Here is a 15,806-nt window from a genome sequence, read left to right as displayed (position 1 = left end):
CAACTCCTGCGATAGTTATGGCTGCCCCAAGGCCATTCTGGCCGCTGCAAGTGGAGGAGTGGGGAATCAAGCCTGATTCTCCCAGATAAGAGTCCGCACACTTAACCACTACACCAAACGGGCTCTCCTGGCCCACCTGACTGTGTCCAGGTGCCTAGGACTAAAAAGGCTCCTGCAGCTCAGCTGACCCCACTGCTGCAAATCTCAATGATGCTTTCGGCTTCACTTTATGCTTGGCCTTTGCTTTGGGAGTTTAAAAAGTTAGGAGTGTTTTTCCTGGAAATGGGAGAGATTGTCCATGGAGCTGTTAAGTCCAGTCAAGGATTAAATGCAATGTTAAAAAAACCCCTGGCATTATAAAACTAGGATTGCCATTCTCCAGGCAGGACAAAACTGGAGGAAACCATGCTATACTAAATACAATAAAGACAAGGACTGATTTCACACTCACCTTACACCACCTTACGTGCTGTCACGTTGCTGCAGCAAACATTGCAGTTTTTGTGCAGCAAAAGGCTATAATGGAGAATTGATCTGTGGGTATCTGGGACTCTAGGGGAGTTGTTTTGGAGGTAGAGGCACCAAAGTTTCAGAATAGCATCCAGTCCCTCTCCTTAAAACACACACTAATTTTCAAAAGGATTGGAGCAGGGAGTCCAGTTCTGTGAGCCCAAAAAGAAGTTGCCCCTGTCCTTCATTATTTCCAATGGAGGGCAGGCATTTAAAAGGGGGTGGTCCCTTTAAATGCGATGGCCAGAACTCCCTTTAGAGTTCAGTTATGCTTGTCACAACTTTGCTCCTGGCTCCACCCCCAATGTCTACTGGCTCTACCCCCAAAGTCTCCTGGCTCCACCCCCAAAGTCCCCAGATATTTCTTGAATTGGACTTGGCAACCCTAATTCTCAGGGCTGTATTATAGGCATCTGGATAAACCAGTATTCAAGCCTAGTGTTAATGCTTTAGAATGCTAAGCAGGAAATCGAGATCCACCAGGAGAGCCTTTTAATTCATAATTTAGAAATGGACGCCCCTCTTTTCTCCTCAATAGGAACTCAAGGCAGCTTACAATGTCATTCTCACCTCCTCCATTTTATCTTCACAACAACTGAAAGCAGAGCTGATTCTCTGCATAGTGGAGTTCTATTGTTAGGCTGCTCAAGGACTCAGTTCACTCTGAGGCTTGTTACTTAGAAAAGAAATAGAAGTTCTTTATGGTGAGACTGAGTACTCTGTCTGTACTAGATTGGAAAGACAAAGGACAGGTTTCTAGCCAGCCATCTCAGCTTGGATGGAGAGAGATTGTAGAAAGCATGTCCAGCCCCCATGGTGGACAGAGAAAGAGAGAGACCAGAAGGAAAACCTAAGAATAGCATGCTGGGTAAAAAAAAAATGGACAGCTGCAGGAGAGGACAAAGGAAGTGCCCTATCTAGCCATTCATTAATTCTCTACCGCCCTCCCCTGAGACTCTGAAGTCTTCACTAGCATTCAGCGATATCACAGTGTTCCTTCCGACAACCCTGTGAGATAAATGAGGCTGAGGTGCTCGCTTTGGGAGCACCTAGACTAAAATTGGAACTATACAGAGAAAATCAACATGGTGCCTGTGCAAGGATGATATGAAAATTTGTGAAGCATCCCATATTTTTCTCCCCAATATATATACTAAAAATTGGCAAAATGGCTGCCAAAAAAAAGGAAGGGGGAAGTTGAGAGTGCCTGAGCCTAGAGTGGCACTCCAGTCAATGCACCACATTGGCACTCTGCTTTGGACACTCCCTTCAAGAGAATCCTAGAAGAAAACCATATGCCTGATAGGCTAGGGGCAAAACATAGATTTAATGGCATATTTATCCATATTGCCACCTGATGGCACCTGCGATTTTTTGGCCACTGTGTGACACAGAGTGTTAGACTGGATGGGCCATTGACCTGATCCAACATGGCTTCTCTTATGTTCTTATGTGACACAGAGTGTTGGACTGGAAAGGCCACTGGCCTGATCCAACATGGCTTCTCTTATGTTCTTATGTGACACAGAGTGTTGGACTGGATGGGCCGTTGGCCTGATCCAACATGGCTTCTCTTATGTTCTTATGTGACACAGAGGGTTGGACTGGAGGGGCCACTGGCCTGATCCAACATGGCTTCTCTTATGTTCTTATGTGACACAGAGGGTTGGACTGGAGGGGCCACTGGCCTGATCCAACATGGCTTCTCTTATGTTCTTATGTGACACAGAGTGTTGGACTGGATGGGCCATTGGCCTGATCCAACAGGGCTTCTCTTATGTTCTTATGTGACACAGAGTGTTGGACTGGATGGGCCACTGGCCTGATCCAACAGGGCTTCTCTTATGTTCTTATGCGACACAGAGTGTTGGACCGGATGGGCCATTGGCCTGATCCAACATGGCTTCCCTTATGTTCTTATAAGATCTCACAAGCCTCCCCTAGTGTGTTTATTAAGGGCCATCAGGGCTTTTTTGCAGCAAAAACTTCTTTGCAGATTTGGCCACACACCCCTGATGCAGCCAATCCACCTGAAGCTAACATTAGGCCCTGTACTAAGAGCCCTGTAAGCTCTTGGAGGATTGGCTACATCAGGGGTATGTGGCCTGATAGGCAAAGGAGTTCCTGTTATAAAAAAAATCCTGAGTGCCATAGTGTCTTCCCCAACATTATGATGACCCTATGACTTAATGACCTTCCACATATTCTTCCATGAACAGCTTTGCTCAGGTCTTGCAAATAGAGAGCAATGGCTTCTCTTCTTGAGTCAACCCATCTCCTGTTGGGTCTTCCTCATTTCCTGCTCCCTTCAAGCATTATTGTCTTTCTCAGCTACTCTCTGTCTTCTCATATGTCCCAAAAGCATACCTAGCATAACACAAAACACTATACCTCTTGGGAGAGCAAGCTGGTTGAAAAGGAAGGAAGGAGAACTTGGGGGGTTAGAGCATTCACATTTCCTCTCATTAGAGGAAAACAAGGAGTTCTTGGACAGGACACAGCAGGTATTGCAAGAAGCACAACAGCAGGAGGGAACTGTCAAGGAGAGACTGTACTGGGAAAGAGACAATGTCATTAGCAGAAGAATCAAGATCTTTCCAGGGATAAGGGAAGACAGTTGAAGAGGACTGTGCTTGGTACGTAGGAAGATTCTCAGCCCCTCAAAGGCAGAAGTTATTTCACTAACAATTGCAGGGGGGAAAAGAGGGGGATCCTGGTGCCTCCCTACATAAAGGTAATAGATGTGGCTACATACTGAGCAGAACTACATTTTCACAAAATGTGTTGTCCCTCCAGTGTGCAGACCTGGGATGTGATGGACAGGAGGGAAAGGCCTTGCCTCTGGTGGTAGGTTCGTTCTGAAATGGAATTGATAGAAGAAAGAAAAAGAGGAGGAAAAGGAAGAGGAGGGGCTGAGAGAGTTCAAAGAGAACTCGGACTCACCCAAGGTCCCCCAGATGGCTTCATGTGGAGGAGTAAAGCATCAACCTCAGTTCTTCAGGCAGGGCTGGCATGTGAGAGGAGGTGAGGTAGACAGCTGCCTGGTGTGCCACCTCATCACAGGGGCTGGGGTGGGGTCATGTGCCCTCTCCCCATCCCCACTTGGGCTGACACTGATACCCTGTGGCGTTTGCTCCAGTTGCTCAGAGCGAAGAAAGAAGGATGCGGCCCCTGCTCAGCTCCCTTCTAAGCAGGAGAGGGCTGGGCAGGGGGCGTGTGAGGCGTTCTTTCTTCACTCCAAGCAGTTGGCGTGAAGAAAGGATGCGGCCCCTGACTCAAGGGCCTCCAAAGCGGGAGAGGGCTGGGCAGGGGGGCGTTGCATGCCATTGTGATGACATCACTTCCGGGTGACGTCATCGCACTTTGTGTGCTTTGCACGTGCGATTAAAGTCTGCAGGAGGGGGGCAGCAGCGTAGGGCTGTCTCTTCTTGAGCCAACCCATCTCCTGTTGGGTCTTTCTCATTTCCTGCTCCCTTCCAGCATTATTGTCTTTCTCAGCTACTCTCTGTCTTCTCATATGTCTCATATGTTCAGGGAACAAAAGCCAGCATAATACTAGGCAGAAAATACCATATACCATAACAACCATTAAAACAGGCAAGTAAAAGCTGAGAAAACACAGTTAAAAGCCTCTCACTAAAATGTCAACAAACAGGTGTCAGGTACACATCTAGCCATTTCACAGACAGAATAACACCACTGGAAAAGCTTCTTAGTGCCCCATTGCATCATATCTAAGGGTGGGAGCACAGAAATCAAGGACAAGATGAACAATGGTCTTAAATCTTAACAGAAGAAGGTCTTCAATCTTAAAAGAAGAAAATGCCCATAATTTCCCCTCCACATATAACAAGAATCTTCATTGAAAAAAACATGTCCGAGAATGGTTTTACATAAGCAAGCAAATAAATCAAGCAGCCTTCTAAATCCACAAGTAACAGATTAATTGATTTGTAGTTACGTTGGTATTAACCACCAGCAGGAAAGGCTGTAGAATTAACAGGCTTCCAGATGTATTAAGCGCCAGGTGTTGTTACCATGGAGAAGCACCTTCATACGAAATCTTTTGAGATATGTTAAACCCCTGCCCCACCTGAAGGTTTGTCTAAGCTGTAGTGTTGAATTTGGTTCCTTTTCATGGAAATTGTTTTAAACTTCTCTCATCCCTGAATTGAAGAAGAAGAAGAAGAAGAAGAAGAAGAAGAAGAAGAAGAAGAAGAAGAAGAAGAAGAAGAGGAGGAGGAGGAGGAGGAGGAGGAGGAGATTATTGGATTTATACCCACCCTTCATTAGCCAAAGGAATCTCAGAGCAACATACAACTTTCCTTTCCTTTCCCCTCCCCAAAACAGACACCCTGTGAGTTATGTGGGGCTGACAGAACTCTCCCAGAACTGCTCTTGAGCAGAACAGCCTTGAGAGGAACTTGTGGCTGACCCAACATCACATCAGCAGGGGTTTATGTGGAGGAGTGGGGAATCAAATCCAGTCCACACACTTAGTAAAGGAAAGGTCCCTTGTGCAAGCACCAGTCGTTTCCAACTCTGGGGTGACGTTGCTTTCACCACGTTTTCACGGCAGACTTTTTACGGGGTGGTTTGCCATTGCCTTCTCCAGTCATCTACACTTTCCCCCCAGCAAGCTGGGTACTCATTTTACCAACCTCGGAAGGATGGAAGGCTGAATCAACCTGGAGCCAGCTACCTGAAAACCCAGTTTCCACCAGGGATCAAACTCAGGTCGTGAGCAGAGCTTAGGACTGCAGTACTGCAGCTTTAACACTCTGCACCACGGGGCTCTTTGTCCACACACTTAACCACTATACTAAGCTGGCTCTCAAGAAGGATGATTGTTTCAGACAGGAGTGGAATTCTAGCAGGAGCTCCTTTGCATTTTAAGACACACACCCTGATGTAGCCAATCCTCCAAGAGCTTACAAGGCTCTTTTTTGTAAGCTCTTGGAGGATTGGCTACTTCAGAGGTGTGTGACCTAATGTGCAAAGGAGCTTCCACCCCTGGTTTCAGGAGATAGCCATGATGGTCTGTAGAAGAACAAGTTCAGAGTCTAGTAGCACCTGAGAGACCAAAAACATTTTGGGGGAATAAACTTTTGATACTCAAAACTCCTTGCTTTACAGTGTAACCATCTTGGCAAACGTATAAACAGCTGAAATGCGAAACAAAATTAATCCCCATTTTCTTCTCTCAGAGAGAGGGAAATGCTTTTCTATCACTTTTAGGGTGGTAACAGAGCATGACTTCCTTGGCCTGCACCATGATGCAGCTATGGGGAATTGTTTAAAGTTCTCGAGCCAACAGAGCAATACGCTGGAATATTAAACCTTTCTAGATCATCGCCAATAGATGCAAACAACCCAGAATAACCATCACCGTCCTTATAGTGATAAGAATGCTCACTAACTTAAGTTACCTTGGTCTTCATTAGTGCCACCGAAATTTTTAAATAGCCTTTAAAAGAATTTTTGGATAAGGTTATTATAGAAATTGAACCTTAATTGAAACTTAATCACCATAATTATGCATAATTATCCATGTTTATGACTCCTTAAATGAGCCCGTAGGTTGGGGGCTCCCCCCCGCTCCAGTTAGCTATAAGATAAAATGACTTAAGATTCTCTGGATTCATTGGGCGATATGATTGTATGCACTCCAGTGATTTTATTAAGGTGTTTAGTTTTGGGATTTGATTTAAAAGAGTGTGTCTTCAATACTTGGCCTTTGACTTCATTGAAGAATGGAATTGGAACGACAGGGTTGCAAATATGTTCTGTTCATTTTTTGGTCGTTGAAATGTTGACCAGAAAAGTCTTTACAGCCTCTGAAATGTGTTTCCTTCTGTGTTGACTTTCCCGGGGAATTATACTCCAACTACTGTTTTGTTCTTCTGAGTAAAAAGAAATGCATTCATTGTAAGCACATAGGAACTGCTGTATTGGATCAGATCGAAGATCCACCTGGCCGATGGCAGTGATTTTGGCAGCTGTTGGCTCTTGGTCTCCCCGGATCAGACAAAGAAGAAGACTGTAGATTTATACTCTGCCCTTCTCTCTGAATCAAAGTCTCAGAGCGGCTTACAATCTCCTTAATCTTCTTTCCCCACAACAGACACCCTGTGAGGTGGGTGGGGCTGAGAGGGCTCTCACAGCAGCTGCTCTTTTTAGGACAACCTCTGCCAGAGCTATGGCTGACCCAAGGCCATTCCAGCAGGTGCAAGTGGAGGAGTGGGGAATCAAACCCAGTTCTCCCAGATAAGAGAGCTATGGCTGACCCAAGGCCATTCCAGCAGCTGCAAGTGGAGGAGTGGGGAATCAAACCCGGTTCTCCCAGATAAGAGTCCGCATGCTTAACCACTACACCAAACTGGCTCTCAGGTCTCTCTCTCTCCCCCCCCCCCCACATTTAGTTAATCACACACATTCTTCCACCCTAAGGAGATTTTCTCCAGTCTGGGAGGTGGACGTGGGAGGAAGATCTGTGAGTTAAATCACATATTATTTTAAAACTTTTTTTATTTAAATAATAAACATACAAGAACAGTTCAGTATAAAGTAATACAAAAACCATCTTACATAAAATAATTCACAATCGCCATGCAACATTCATATAAAAAAAAATCCAGATATTTTGTTGGCATTTTACACTATTTGATGCACTTTCATTGACATAATCAAAGAAAACAAACCATTTTTCAAGAAATTTGTCCGCCACTTTAAGATTATCATTGAGTAAAAGCTGGGTAGCTATTTCGTCTTGGACAATAATGTTCAATACTTTGTTGAACCAAGTCCTTAAAGATGGAACTTTAACTAGTTTCCAATGTTTTCCTAACACCTTTTTCTCCTGCCAAAAGTGAGAGATTAGTTCTGCCTTCAATGGAGAAAGTTTTTGTTGAGGCCAGTAGTGTAATAGAATGGACTCTGGGGCATGGGGAAGCAAACAGTTAACAATGTCTTCTGTTTTATCAATTACAAAAGACCAGAAGATTTTTATTTTTAAAGATAAAGGCAATCCCCTGTGCAAACACTAGTTGTTTCTGGGGTGATGTTGCTTTCACAACATTTTCATGGCAGACTTTTTTACAGGTGGTGTGCCATTGCCTTGCCCAGTCATCTATGCTTTCCCCCCAGCAAGCTGGGGACTCATGTTACCGACCTTGGAAGGATGGAAGGCTGAGTGAACTTTGAGCCAGCTACCTGAACCTAACTTCTGCCGGGATCGAACTCAGGTCATGAGCAGAACTTGGACCGCAGTACTGCAGCTTTACCACTCTGTGCCACAGGGCTCTTAATTTGTATTTTTAGTCACACATTCTTAAATCATCCTGACTGCAGCCATGGTGGGAGTTCATTGTTAGCTACTCACTTCCCAGATGTGCACAGCTCCATTTGGGATTAAGACCATAGGTATCCAGTGTGGTGCAGTGGTTAAAAGTCTTGGGAAAGTCTCCAAGAGACCCAAGTTGGTTTCACACAGGAGATTTGCCCCAACCTAGCCCTGCCACCCATTTGAATTAAAAGTGCACGATCACACGAGCGCATCTTCCCTCCAAACTGCACCCGTGCTCACCCAGTCTCCAGACACTTCCTATCTGCATTAAAAAGCTACCTGGATTTTCCCAGTAGCATCCCCCTGAATCTGACGTAGGTCCCCTAATTGGCTGCTGTCTAAATGTTTTGAGGCGACTCACAAGCGGAAGAGCTGTGTGATTGTGTGAAGCCATTTCTGGCAAGGTCAGGTTATTTTTTTTCCCCTCGCCCCTCTCTGAGGAGCACTTCTCCAATTGAACGCACAGACCAGGGCCTTTTAAAAAGAGAAACCCTTTCCACAGCGGGGTTGTGGTTGAACCAGGCTAGCAGCGTGAATTGGCAACAACTGACCGCTGCCGGGATCCTGCCGCTTCAGCAGCGGCTGTCTGATTGCACATAAATGGTTCAAACTTTAGCAGATTTTTTTTCTGAACGGGATAAAATCTTGTCAATTTCACTGTGTGAAACCAGTCTCAGGCCTGAATCCCACTTGTGCTATGAAAGCTCACTGGGTGACCTTGGGCAGGGACGTAGCCAGAATTTTTTAGGTCAAGGGGTTTTTAAAAATTCAGGGAGCACCTGAATTTTTTTTTTAAAAGCGCCTCCGCCTAAAAATTCTCTCTATGCCCCGCCCAACGGACCTTGCCTCTCCATTGTCCCCACCCCCACTGCAACTTGAGGGCTGCACTTGCCCCCCTTCAAATTGTTAAAGGGTTCTGCTTGGGAAATCAATTTTGTATCCCAAGCAGTTTGATGGATCATTGGATCGGAATGAGATTTGAGAGCCTTTTAGTAGAAAAGCAAAAATGTAAGTTTATTTCTACAGGGATGGGGAGCTGGGATGGAAGAACAATAAACACTTAGAGCCACATCCTTTCACTATGAAAGACACACGGCTGAAAGTGAGGATACTTCCTCTTTCTTCTTGACCTCTCCCTACCTAGACGAAGGAAGTCACCTGACTAGCTGACCAATAGCACAAGCAAGCAAACATTCTTGGGCTGCTTCTTCCTGGGTTAGGCAGGCAATGCAGAAACACCCTATAATGACTGGAACTCAGAACATTGCAAATTCAAACACAATCACGTGGGAGGGGCAGAAGAAGCAGCAGAGATCTATGAGGGGTTATTAGTTACAAAATGGAACACTATGGCTGACCCAGAAGTGAGCTGGCAGAAACAGGAGCACCCTGGGGCATCCAGATGGGTCACGGCCCCTCACTGGAACAAGGATGGGCCACGGGCAGCCCGGAGGAGCTTCCAGAGCACTCATGCACCTGCCCGGGTGCTAGGGGTTTTGATGCCCTTAGCGAGCTGCCCACTAGCGTCTCCCCGAAATCTAAAAAACAGAGGATTGTAAGAGAATTGAAGAAACTTGAAATTATTTACATTTTTAATTTACAATTTTTCTTTTTTAAATTTTATTTTAAAAAAATGGTGAGATGAAGCAATAAAAACTGAGAGAATACTACTTGATCCTTTCAGCTGGAGGTGCCAGGGACAAGACCTTCACATGACCATTTCTACTTGATTCTTTTAGCTGGAGGTGCCAGGGACAAGACTTTGTACATGCGAGAAAGATGCTCCACCACTGAGCTGTGGTTCCCACCGCATGGCTCTGTTAAAGTGGAGTAGAAAGGATGAGTGGCAGCAGACAACTCCAACAGGAGCCAGTTTTTAGAAACTGTAATTGGCTCTTCTTCAGCTTTCACAAGTGGTTACTTTATCCCTGCGCAGACACCATCCACTTTCGTATTTCCCAGGCCTGTGACAGACCCAGACCCTGTGACAGACCCAGCAAAACTGGGCGGGCAGCATCTGGAGCCTGCTTTCTATTGGGGAAGGCAGGCTCCAAGGAGCCCACGCTGCACATGCCTGGTGGCATCTCCTAGGCCAGGTGGCACCCTAGGCAACTGCCTACTTTGTCTGCTCTCATGCACCAGCCATGCTGCCACTCCCTGGACATTTCCCAGGCGCTTTCTGGTCATCCAGATGGCTGGGGAGGCACTGCGGAGATGCCTCAGTGTTTTGGTACCACTTTGATAGTGGTGCCTTTTTGAGCCAGCCAGACTGCAGGTAGGGACACAATGAGGACAGGGGTGAGATGGGAGCCAGATGTGCACATTTGGATGCACTTTTTTATCCACCCAGGTCTCATCCCATCCCTGTGCCACCTTAAACTGCCCGTGTGGATTCAGCCAATGTCTCAGGCAGTGATGCTCCATGTTCTTGGTGCTTGAGGAGCAGCAGTGGGAGTGCATCTGGAGTTCTGATCCTGCTAGTGCATCTCCTGTGACACGAGGGCTGCTTTCAGACTGTGAAACTGACACAATTTTATCCTGTTGAGAAAAAAAATCCACTTCAGTTTGAACCATTTCTTGACTATCAGACAGCTGCTGCTGAAGTGGCAGGATTCCGGCAGCGGTCAGTGGTTGCCCATTCACACTGCTAGCCCGGCTCAACCACAGACCGAATGCAGAGAGGGTTGTATTTTTTAAAAAGTCCCCCATGTGTGTGCTCAATCAGAGAAGCACACAAGCGCACCTCAGAGAGGGGGTAGGGGCAAGAAAACCACCCAACCTTGCCAGAAACAGTTTGGCATGATCCAACAGCTCTTCCGCTGTGCTGGGACATTCAAACAGCAGCAGATTATGTGACCTACATCCAATTCAGGGAGATGCTACTGGGAAAATGCAGATAGGAGGCGTCTGGAGACAGAATGAGTACAGGTGCTGCTCAGAGGGCAGATGTGCTCGAGTGCTCGTGCACTTTTAATCCGAATGGGAGATGGGGTAGCTCGGGGCAAATCTCCTGTGTGAAACCACCCAAAGTGACACAGAGCGTTGGACTGGATGGGCCATTGGCCTGATCCAACATGGCTCCTCTTTTATGCCTGACCTTTCTTTCCAAGGGGCAGCCAAAACCACTTACACTGTTCTCCATAAGCTGGAGGAAAACTTCAAATTTTGTTCAACAAAGTGTTAGTATGCAAATCATTCTGTGTAACTGGCAGTGTTACACCCCTCTACATCAATTTGTTTAGAGGGTTATAACACTGTTTGGAATTGCACTATGTGTTTCATGAACCATTTGATAACATAAGCCTTTGTGTTTCCTTTTCTGAAGAACATTCATTCCATTGTCATCTGTACAGTCATAGTGAACTTGAACAAATCCGCAGGTACCTATCCGTTGGGTTGCCAGGTTTCTGAACCTGGCTTCTGGTGATACGTCCTTGGGCCAACCCAGGTTCAAAAACAATGCAAGCAACCGAGAAGCTACGGCTAATGCATCAGAGAGCGCACTCTGGATGTGAAGTCAAATGGAATGACAAGGCAAGGATAACAATACAATCTGTTCCTCATAACCTTCTGGCTGCACAGAAGGGAATACTGAACCACATGTACCAATATGCTGACGATATTATTAAAACGATTATTCATTCAGCTGAAGGGTAACGAAGTGCGACAGGCATGAAAGAGACTTTTTACTCTTTTGCATGGCACAATAAATTCAGACTTCTGCTTCGGTCAGTTAGCCTCCAGATTGTAAAAGATCACAATACCCCGGGTAGGCTAATGTTGGCAAAGCAGAGGAGTTCAGCTACTGGAATAGCATCACTGAGCTGTGTCCAGGCCACCGCCATTCCAAATCCATTGTTTAACTTCATCTGATCTTGAAATGTTTCACTTTGGATGCGGTATATGTGTTACCTTTTGCCTGGGCAAGATGCACAACCAAGCTAAAAGACATTGCTGTGCACATACAGAATGCTTAACACTGCAGAGCTATGACTATTGAAATCAATTGACTTAAAGACCATGTAAGCCGACCAAAAAAGACCTGCATAACTAGGTAATAAAAGGATTCCACAGTAAAATATTGTTCCGAAATGGATAGAGTTCTTTCTTTCTTTCTTTCTTTCTTTCTTTCTTTCTTTCTTTCTTTCTTTCTTTCTTTCTTTCTTTCTTTCTTTCTTTCTTTCTTTCTTTCTTTCTTTCTTTCTTTCTTTCTTTCTCTCTCTCTTTCTTTCTTTCTCTCTTTCTCTCTCTCTCTCTCTCCTCCCCCCTCCATCCCTCTCCCTTCCAGTTTGGTATAGTGTTTAAGTGTGTCATTTTTTAAATTAATTACAACTATGTTTATTAAGAACATAAGTGAAGCCATGTTGGATCAGGCCAATGGCCCATCCAGTCCAACACTCTGTATCACACAGTGGCCAAAAATTTTTATACACACACACACACACACATATATATATATATACACACTGTGACTAATAGCCACTGATGAACCTCTGCTCCATATTTTTATCTAACTTGATTTTTCCCTTCCCAATACTTGCCAGAGTCAGCCCAGATAACCATCCCTTGTAAGAAGTCTTCACTATCACAGAACAGGCAATAATTTGCTTAAACCCAAAACCATAATTTTTGACATTCCTGAAAAATATAGGCAACTGATATTTCACAATTCTGGTGTGGGAAATCCAGACAGAATTCTGTCTGATAGAATTAGGTGATAGAGAGCTTATGCTTGAATTAAACAAAGACATCACCTATGGAGATGGCACCTTTGATAAAATGCCAAATGTTGTTTTTTAAAAAAACAAAAAAACAACTGTACATTTGGCATGCCAAGGTGGTAGGGTTGTCAATTCCCAAGTGGGAGCAGGGGATCCCCCAGATTAGAGGCCCTCCCCCTACTTCAGGGTCATCAGAAAGCGAGGGAGGAGGGAAATGTCTGCTGGGCACTCCATTATTCCCTATAGAGAGTGATTCCCATAAGGTATAATGGAGAATTGATCCACAGATGTCTGGGGCTCTGGGAGGGCTGTGATTTGAGGCAGAGGTGCCAAATTTTCAGCATAGCATCCAATGCCTCTCCTCAAAACATCCCCCAAGTTTCAAAAAGATTGGACCAAGGGGTCCAATTATATGAGCCCCAAAAGAAGGTTTCTCTGTCCATTATTTCCCATGGAGGGAAGGCATTTAAAAGTGTGCGGTCCCTTTGAATGTGATGGCCAGAACTCCCTTTGGAATTCAGTTATGCTTGTCACAACCTTGCTCCTAGTTCCACCCCCAATATCTCCTGGCTCCACCCCCAAAGTCCCCAGATAGTTCTTGAATTGGACTTGGCAACCCTACAAGGTGGGTAATTCATGTCCACTATGCATTTGCATTTTACTTCAAAAAAAGAACATGTCAAGTTTGTTTGTAACTCTGGCTCAATCAAAGAGCATTCTGGGTAGAACCAAAGTATATTCAAATGCTGCTAGCTCATGTCTTTCCTACCCCTCCCTTCCTGTAGTGAGTGTCCTTGCTTTGAAATGGAAAGATGTGAAAGTCTTATCTGTGCCTTCTCAGGCCTGGCTCTCAGAAGGGAGTCAGGAGCCCACTACGATCAAGGCCATGCAAGCCTGAGAAGGAATTGGTAACATCAATGTGTGAATGTTCCCTGCATAATCCTCCCCCCCCTTTGAAGTGTCCCATATGCAATGTATCTACAATTTATTCTTTAGTCTTTTCAATGCTGGCCTAGCCTCAAGTATCAGTATCAATAAAGTAGTTTCTTTGTATCAACAACAACTCGTTATGGAATCTGCCGACTTGACAGAACATGGATACCTAAAATAGAATGTTTGAAATAATAAGCTATTGATTCCAGATCTGGCACCACAAAAGGTTTGGGTCGATTTTGAGAAGGCTTGTATGACTGTAATGAGGATTGCCTTTCCACATGTTGAAGTCAAAGGGTATTATTTTCACCTGTGTCAGTCTCATGAGGAAAAGCAACAGTTGCGGCTTGAAGACTGAATATGAAACTAATATGTACATAACAATTGCACTGAAATCTCTTGCCACATTAGCCTTTGTCCCAATCAATGATGCGAGAACTGTTTTTGATGAGCTTGCTGCCACATCTCCACATGAAGACAGCTACATACTGATGATGCCACAGGAGTAGAAATAACAGAAGATATTGGATTTATATCCCACCTTTCACTCTGAATCTCAGAGTGGCTTGAGGAAAGCAAAGGTCCCCTGTGCAAGCACCAGTCGTTTCCGACTCTGGGGTGTCGTTGCTTTCACAACATTTTCATGACAGACTTTTTATGGGGTGGTTTGCCTTTGCCTTCCCCAGTCACCTACACTTTCCCCTCAGCAAGCTGGGTACTCATTTTACCGACCTTGGAAGGCTGAGTCAACCTCAGGCTGGCTACCTCGAGCTCAATTCTCGTCACTGCACCTCAAAAAGGATATTATAGCATTGGAAAAAGTTCAGAAAAGGGCAACTAGAATGATTAAAGGTTTGGAACACTTTCCCTATGAAGAAAGGTTAAAACGCTTGGGGCTCTTTAGTTTGGAGAAAAGTCGATTGCGGGGTGACATGATAGAGGTTTACAAGATTATGCATGGGATGGAGAAATTAGAGAAAGAAGTACTTTTCTTCCTTTCTCACAATACAAGAACTCGTGGGCATTCAATGAAATTGCTGAGCAGTCAGGTTAAAACGGATAAAAGGAAGTTCTTCTTCACCCAAAGGGTGATTAACATGTGGAATTCACTGCCACAGGAGGTGGTGGAGGCTACAAGCATAACCAGCTTCAAGAGGGGACTGGATAAAAATATGGAGCAGAGGTCCATCAGTGGGTTAGCCACAGTGTGTGTGTGTGTATTGGCCATTGTGTGACACAGAGTGTTGGACTGGATGGGCCATTGGCCAGATCCAACATGGCTTCTCTTATGTTCTTATACTTGAAAACCCAGCTTCCACTGGGGATCAAACTCAGGTTGTGAGCCGAGCTTAGGACTGTAGTACTACAGCTTTAACACTCTGCGCCACGGGGCTTACAATCTCCTTTATTTTCCTCCTCCACAACAGACACCCTGTCTGGTAGGTGGGACTGAGGTCTCAAGCATGCTTTCTTGTGAGTAACCCTGCATTCAAAATGTATGTGGTAGGGCAATTACATTTAAGCCAGAATGTTTCCTATTGAACTTAATACAGGAATTACTGAGTTGAAAATCAAACATTTATGTATCCATACGTTAATGGCAGCAAGGATTCAATATGCAAAATATTGGAAGGAGACAGAACTACCGACGAAAGAGGAAGTGATTTCAAAGATTCTTGAAACTGCAGAAATGGATATCCTAACAGACAGTGAAAGAAGAGAGTAAACATAATTTAAAAGAAACGTGGCAACCTTTCTACAAATGGGTTGAAAATTGTAAACTGGAAGAGTTATGAGTGTATGAATTGCTTATTCAACTATGTGATTGAATCTATAATGTTTATAGTATGATAGACAGAGATTATTAATACGATTAAGGGTTAAGTTATATCTAAAATAGATACTTGGTTGGAGGAACAAACAAAAACTCCTGAAATGTATTTTTAAATATTTTTCCTTACCCTTTTATCTCCCCCCCCGCGCCACCCCCTCCTTAATTTCCCTCCTGTTTGAAAATTAATAAAAATGTTAATCAGAGAGTAACCCAGCATTAAGTTGCTCCTTGACCTCTGAAAGCCACACATTCGCTGACAACCAGGGCTCTTTTTCTCTGCATATTAGGCCATGCCCCCCCCCTGCCCCAATGTAGCCAGTCCTCCTGGAGCTTACAGTAGGCCCTGTACCAAGACCCCTCTAAGATCTTGGAGGACTGGCTACATCAGAGGGCATGGCCTAATATGCAGAGGAGCTCCTGCTAGAAAAAGAGCCCTGCTGACAACAGATGGGTGGTTTAAGCT

General features: G+C 44.8%; 1 non-coding gene across 1 annotated transcript; it reads left to right on the top strand.

The window, feature by feature from the left end:
- The first annotated feature begins 1,540 nt into the window (after positions 1-1,540).
- On the top strand, positions 1,541-1,647 carry LOC132569198 (U6 spliceosomal RNA). The gene has a single exon (XR_009555244.1). It is a non-coding gene; the product is annotated as a U6 spliceosomal RNA (small nuclear RNA).
- The last annotated feature ends 14,159 nt before the right edge of the window (positions 1,648-15,806 follow it).

This window comes from Heteronotia binoei, chromosome 3, assembly GCF_032191835.1.
Source record: "Heteronotia binoei isolate CCM8104 ecotype False Entrance Well chromosome 3, APGP_CSIRO_Hbin_v1, whole genome shotgun sequence".
Taxonomy (NCBI): Eukaryota; Metazoa; Chordata; class Lepidosauria; order Squamata; family Gekkonidae; genus Heteronotia; species Heteronotia binoei.
The sequence above is the reverse complement of the archived record's forward strand: the minus strand, read 5'-3'. Positions and strand labels throughout refer to the sequence as shown.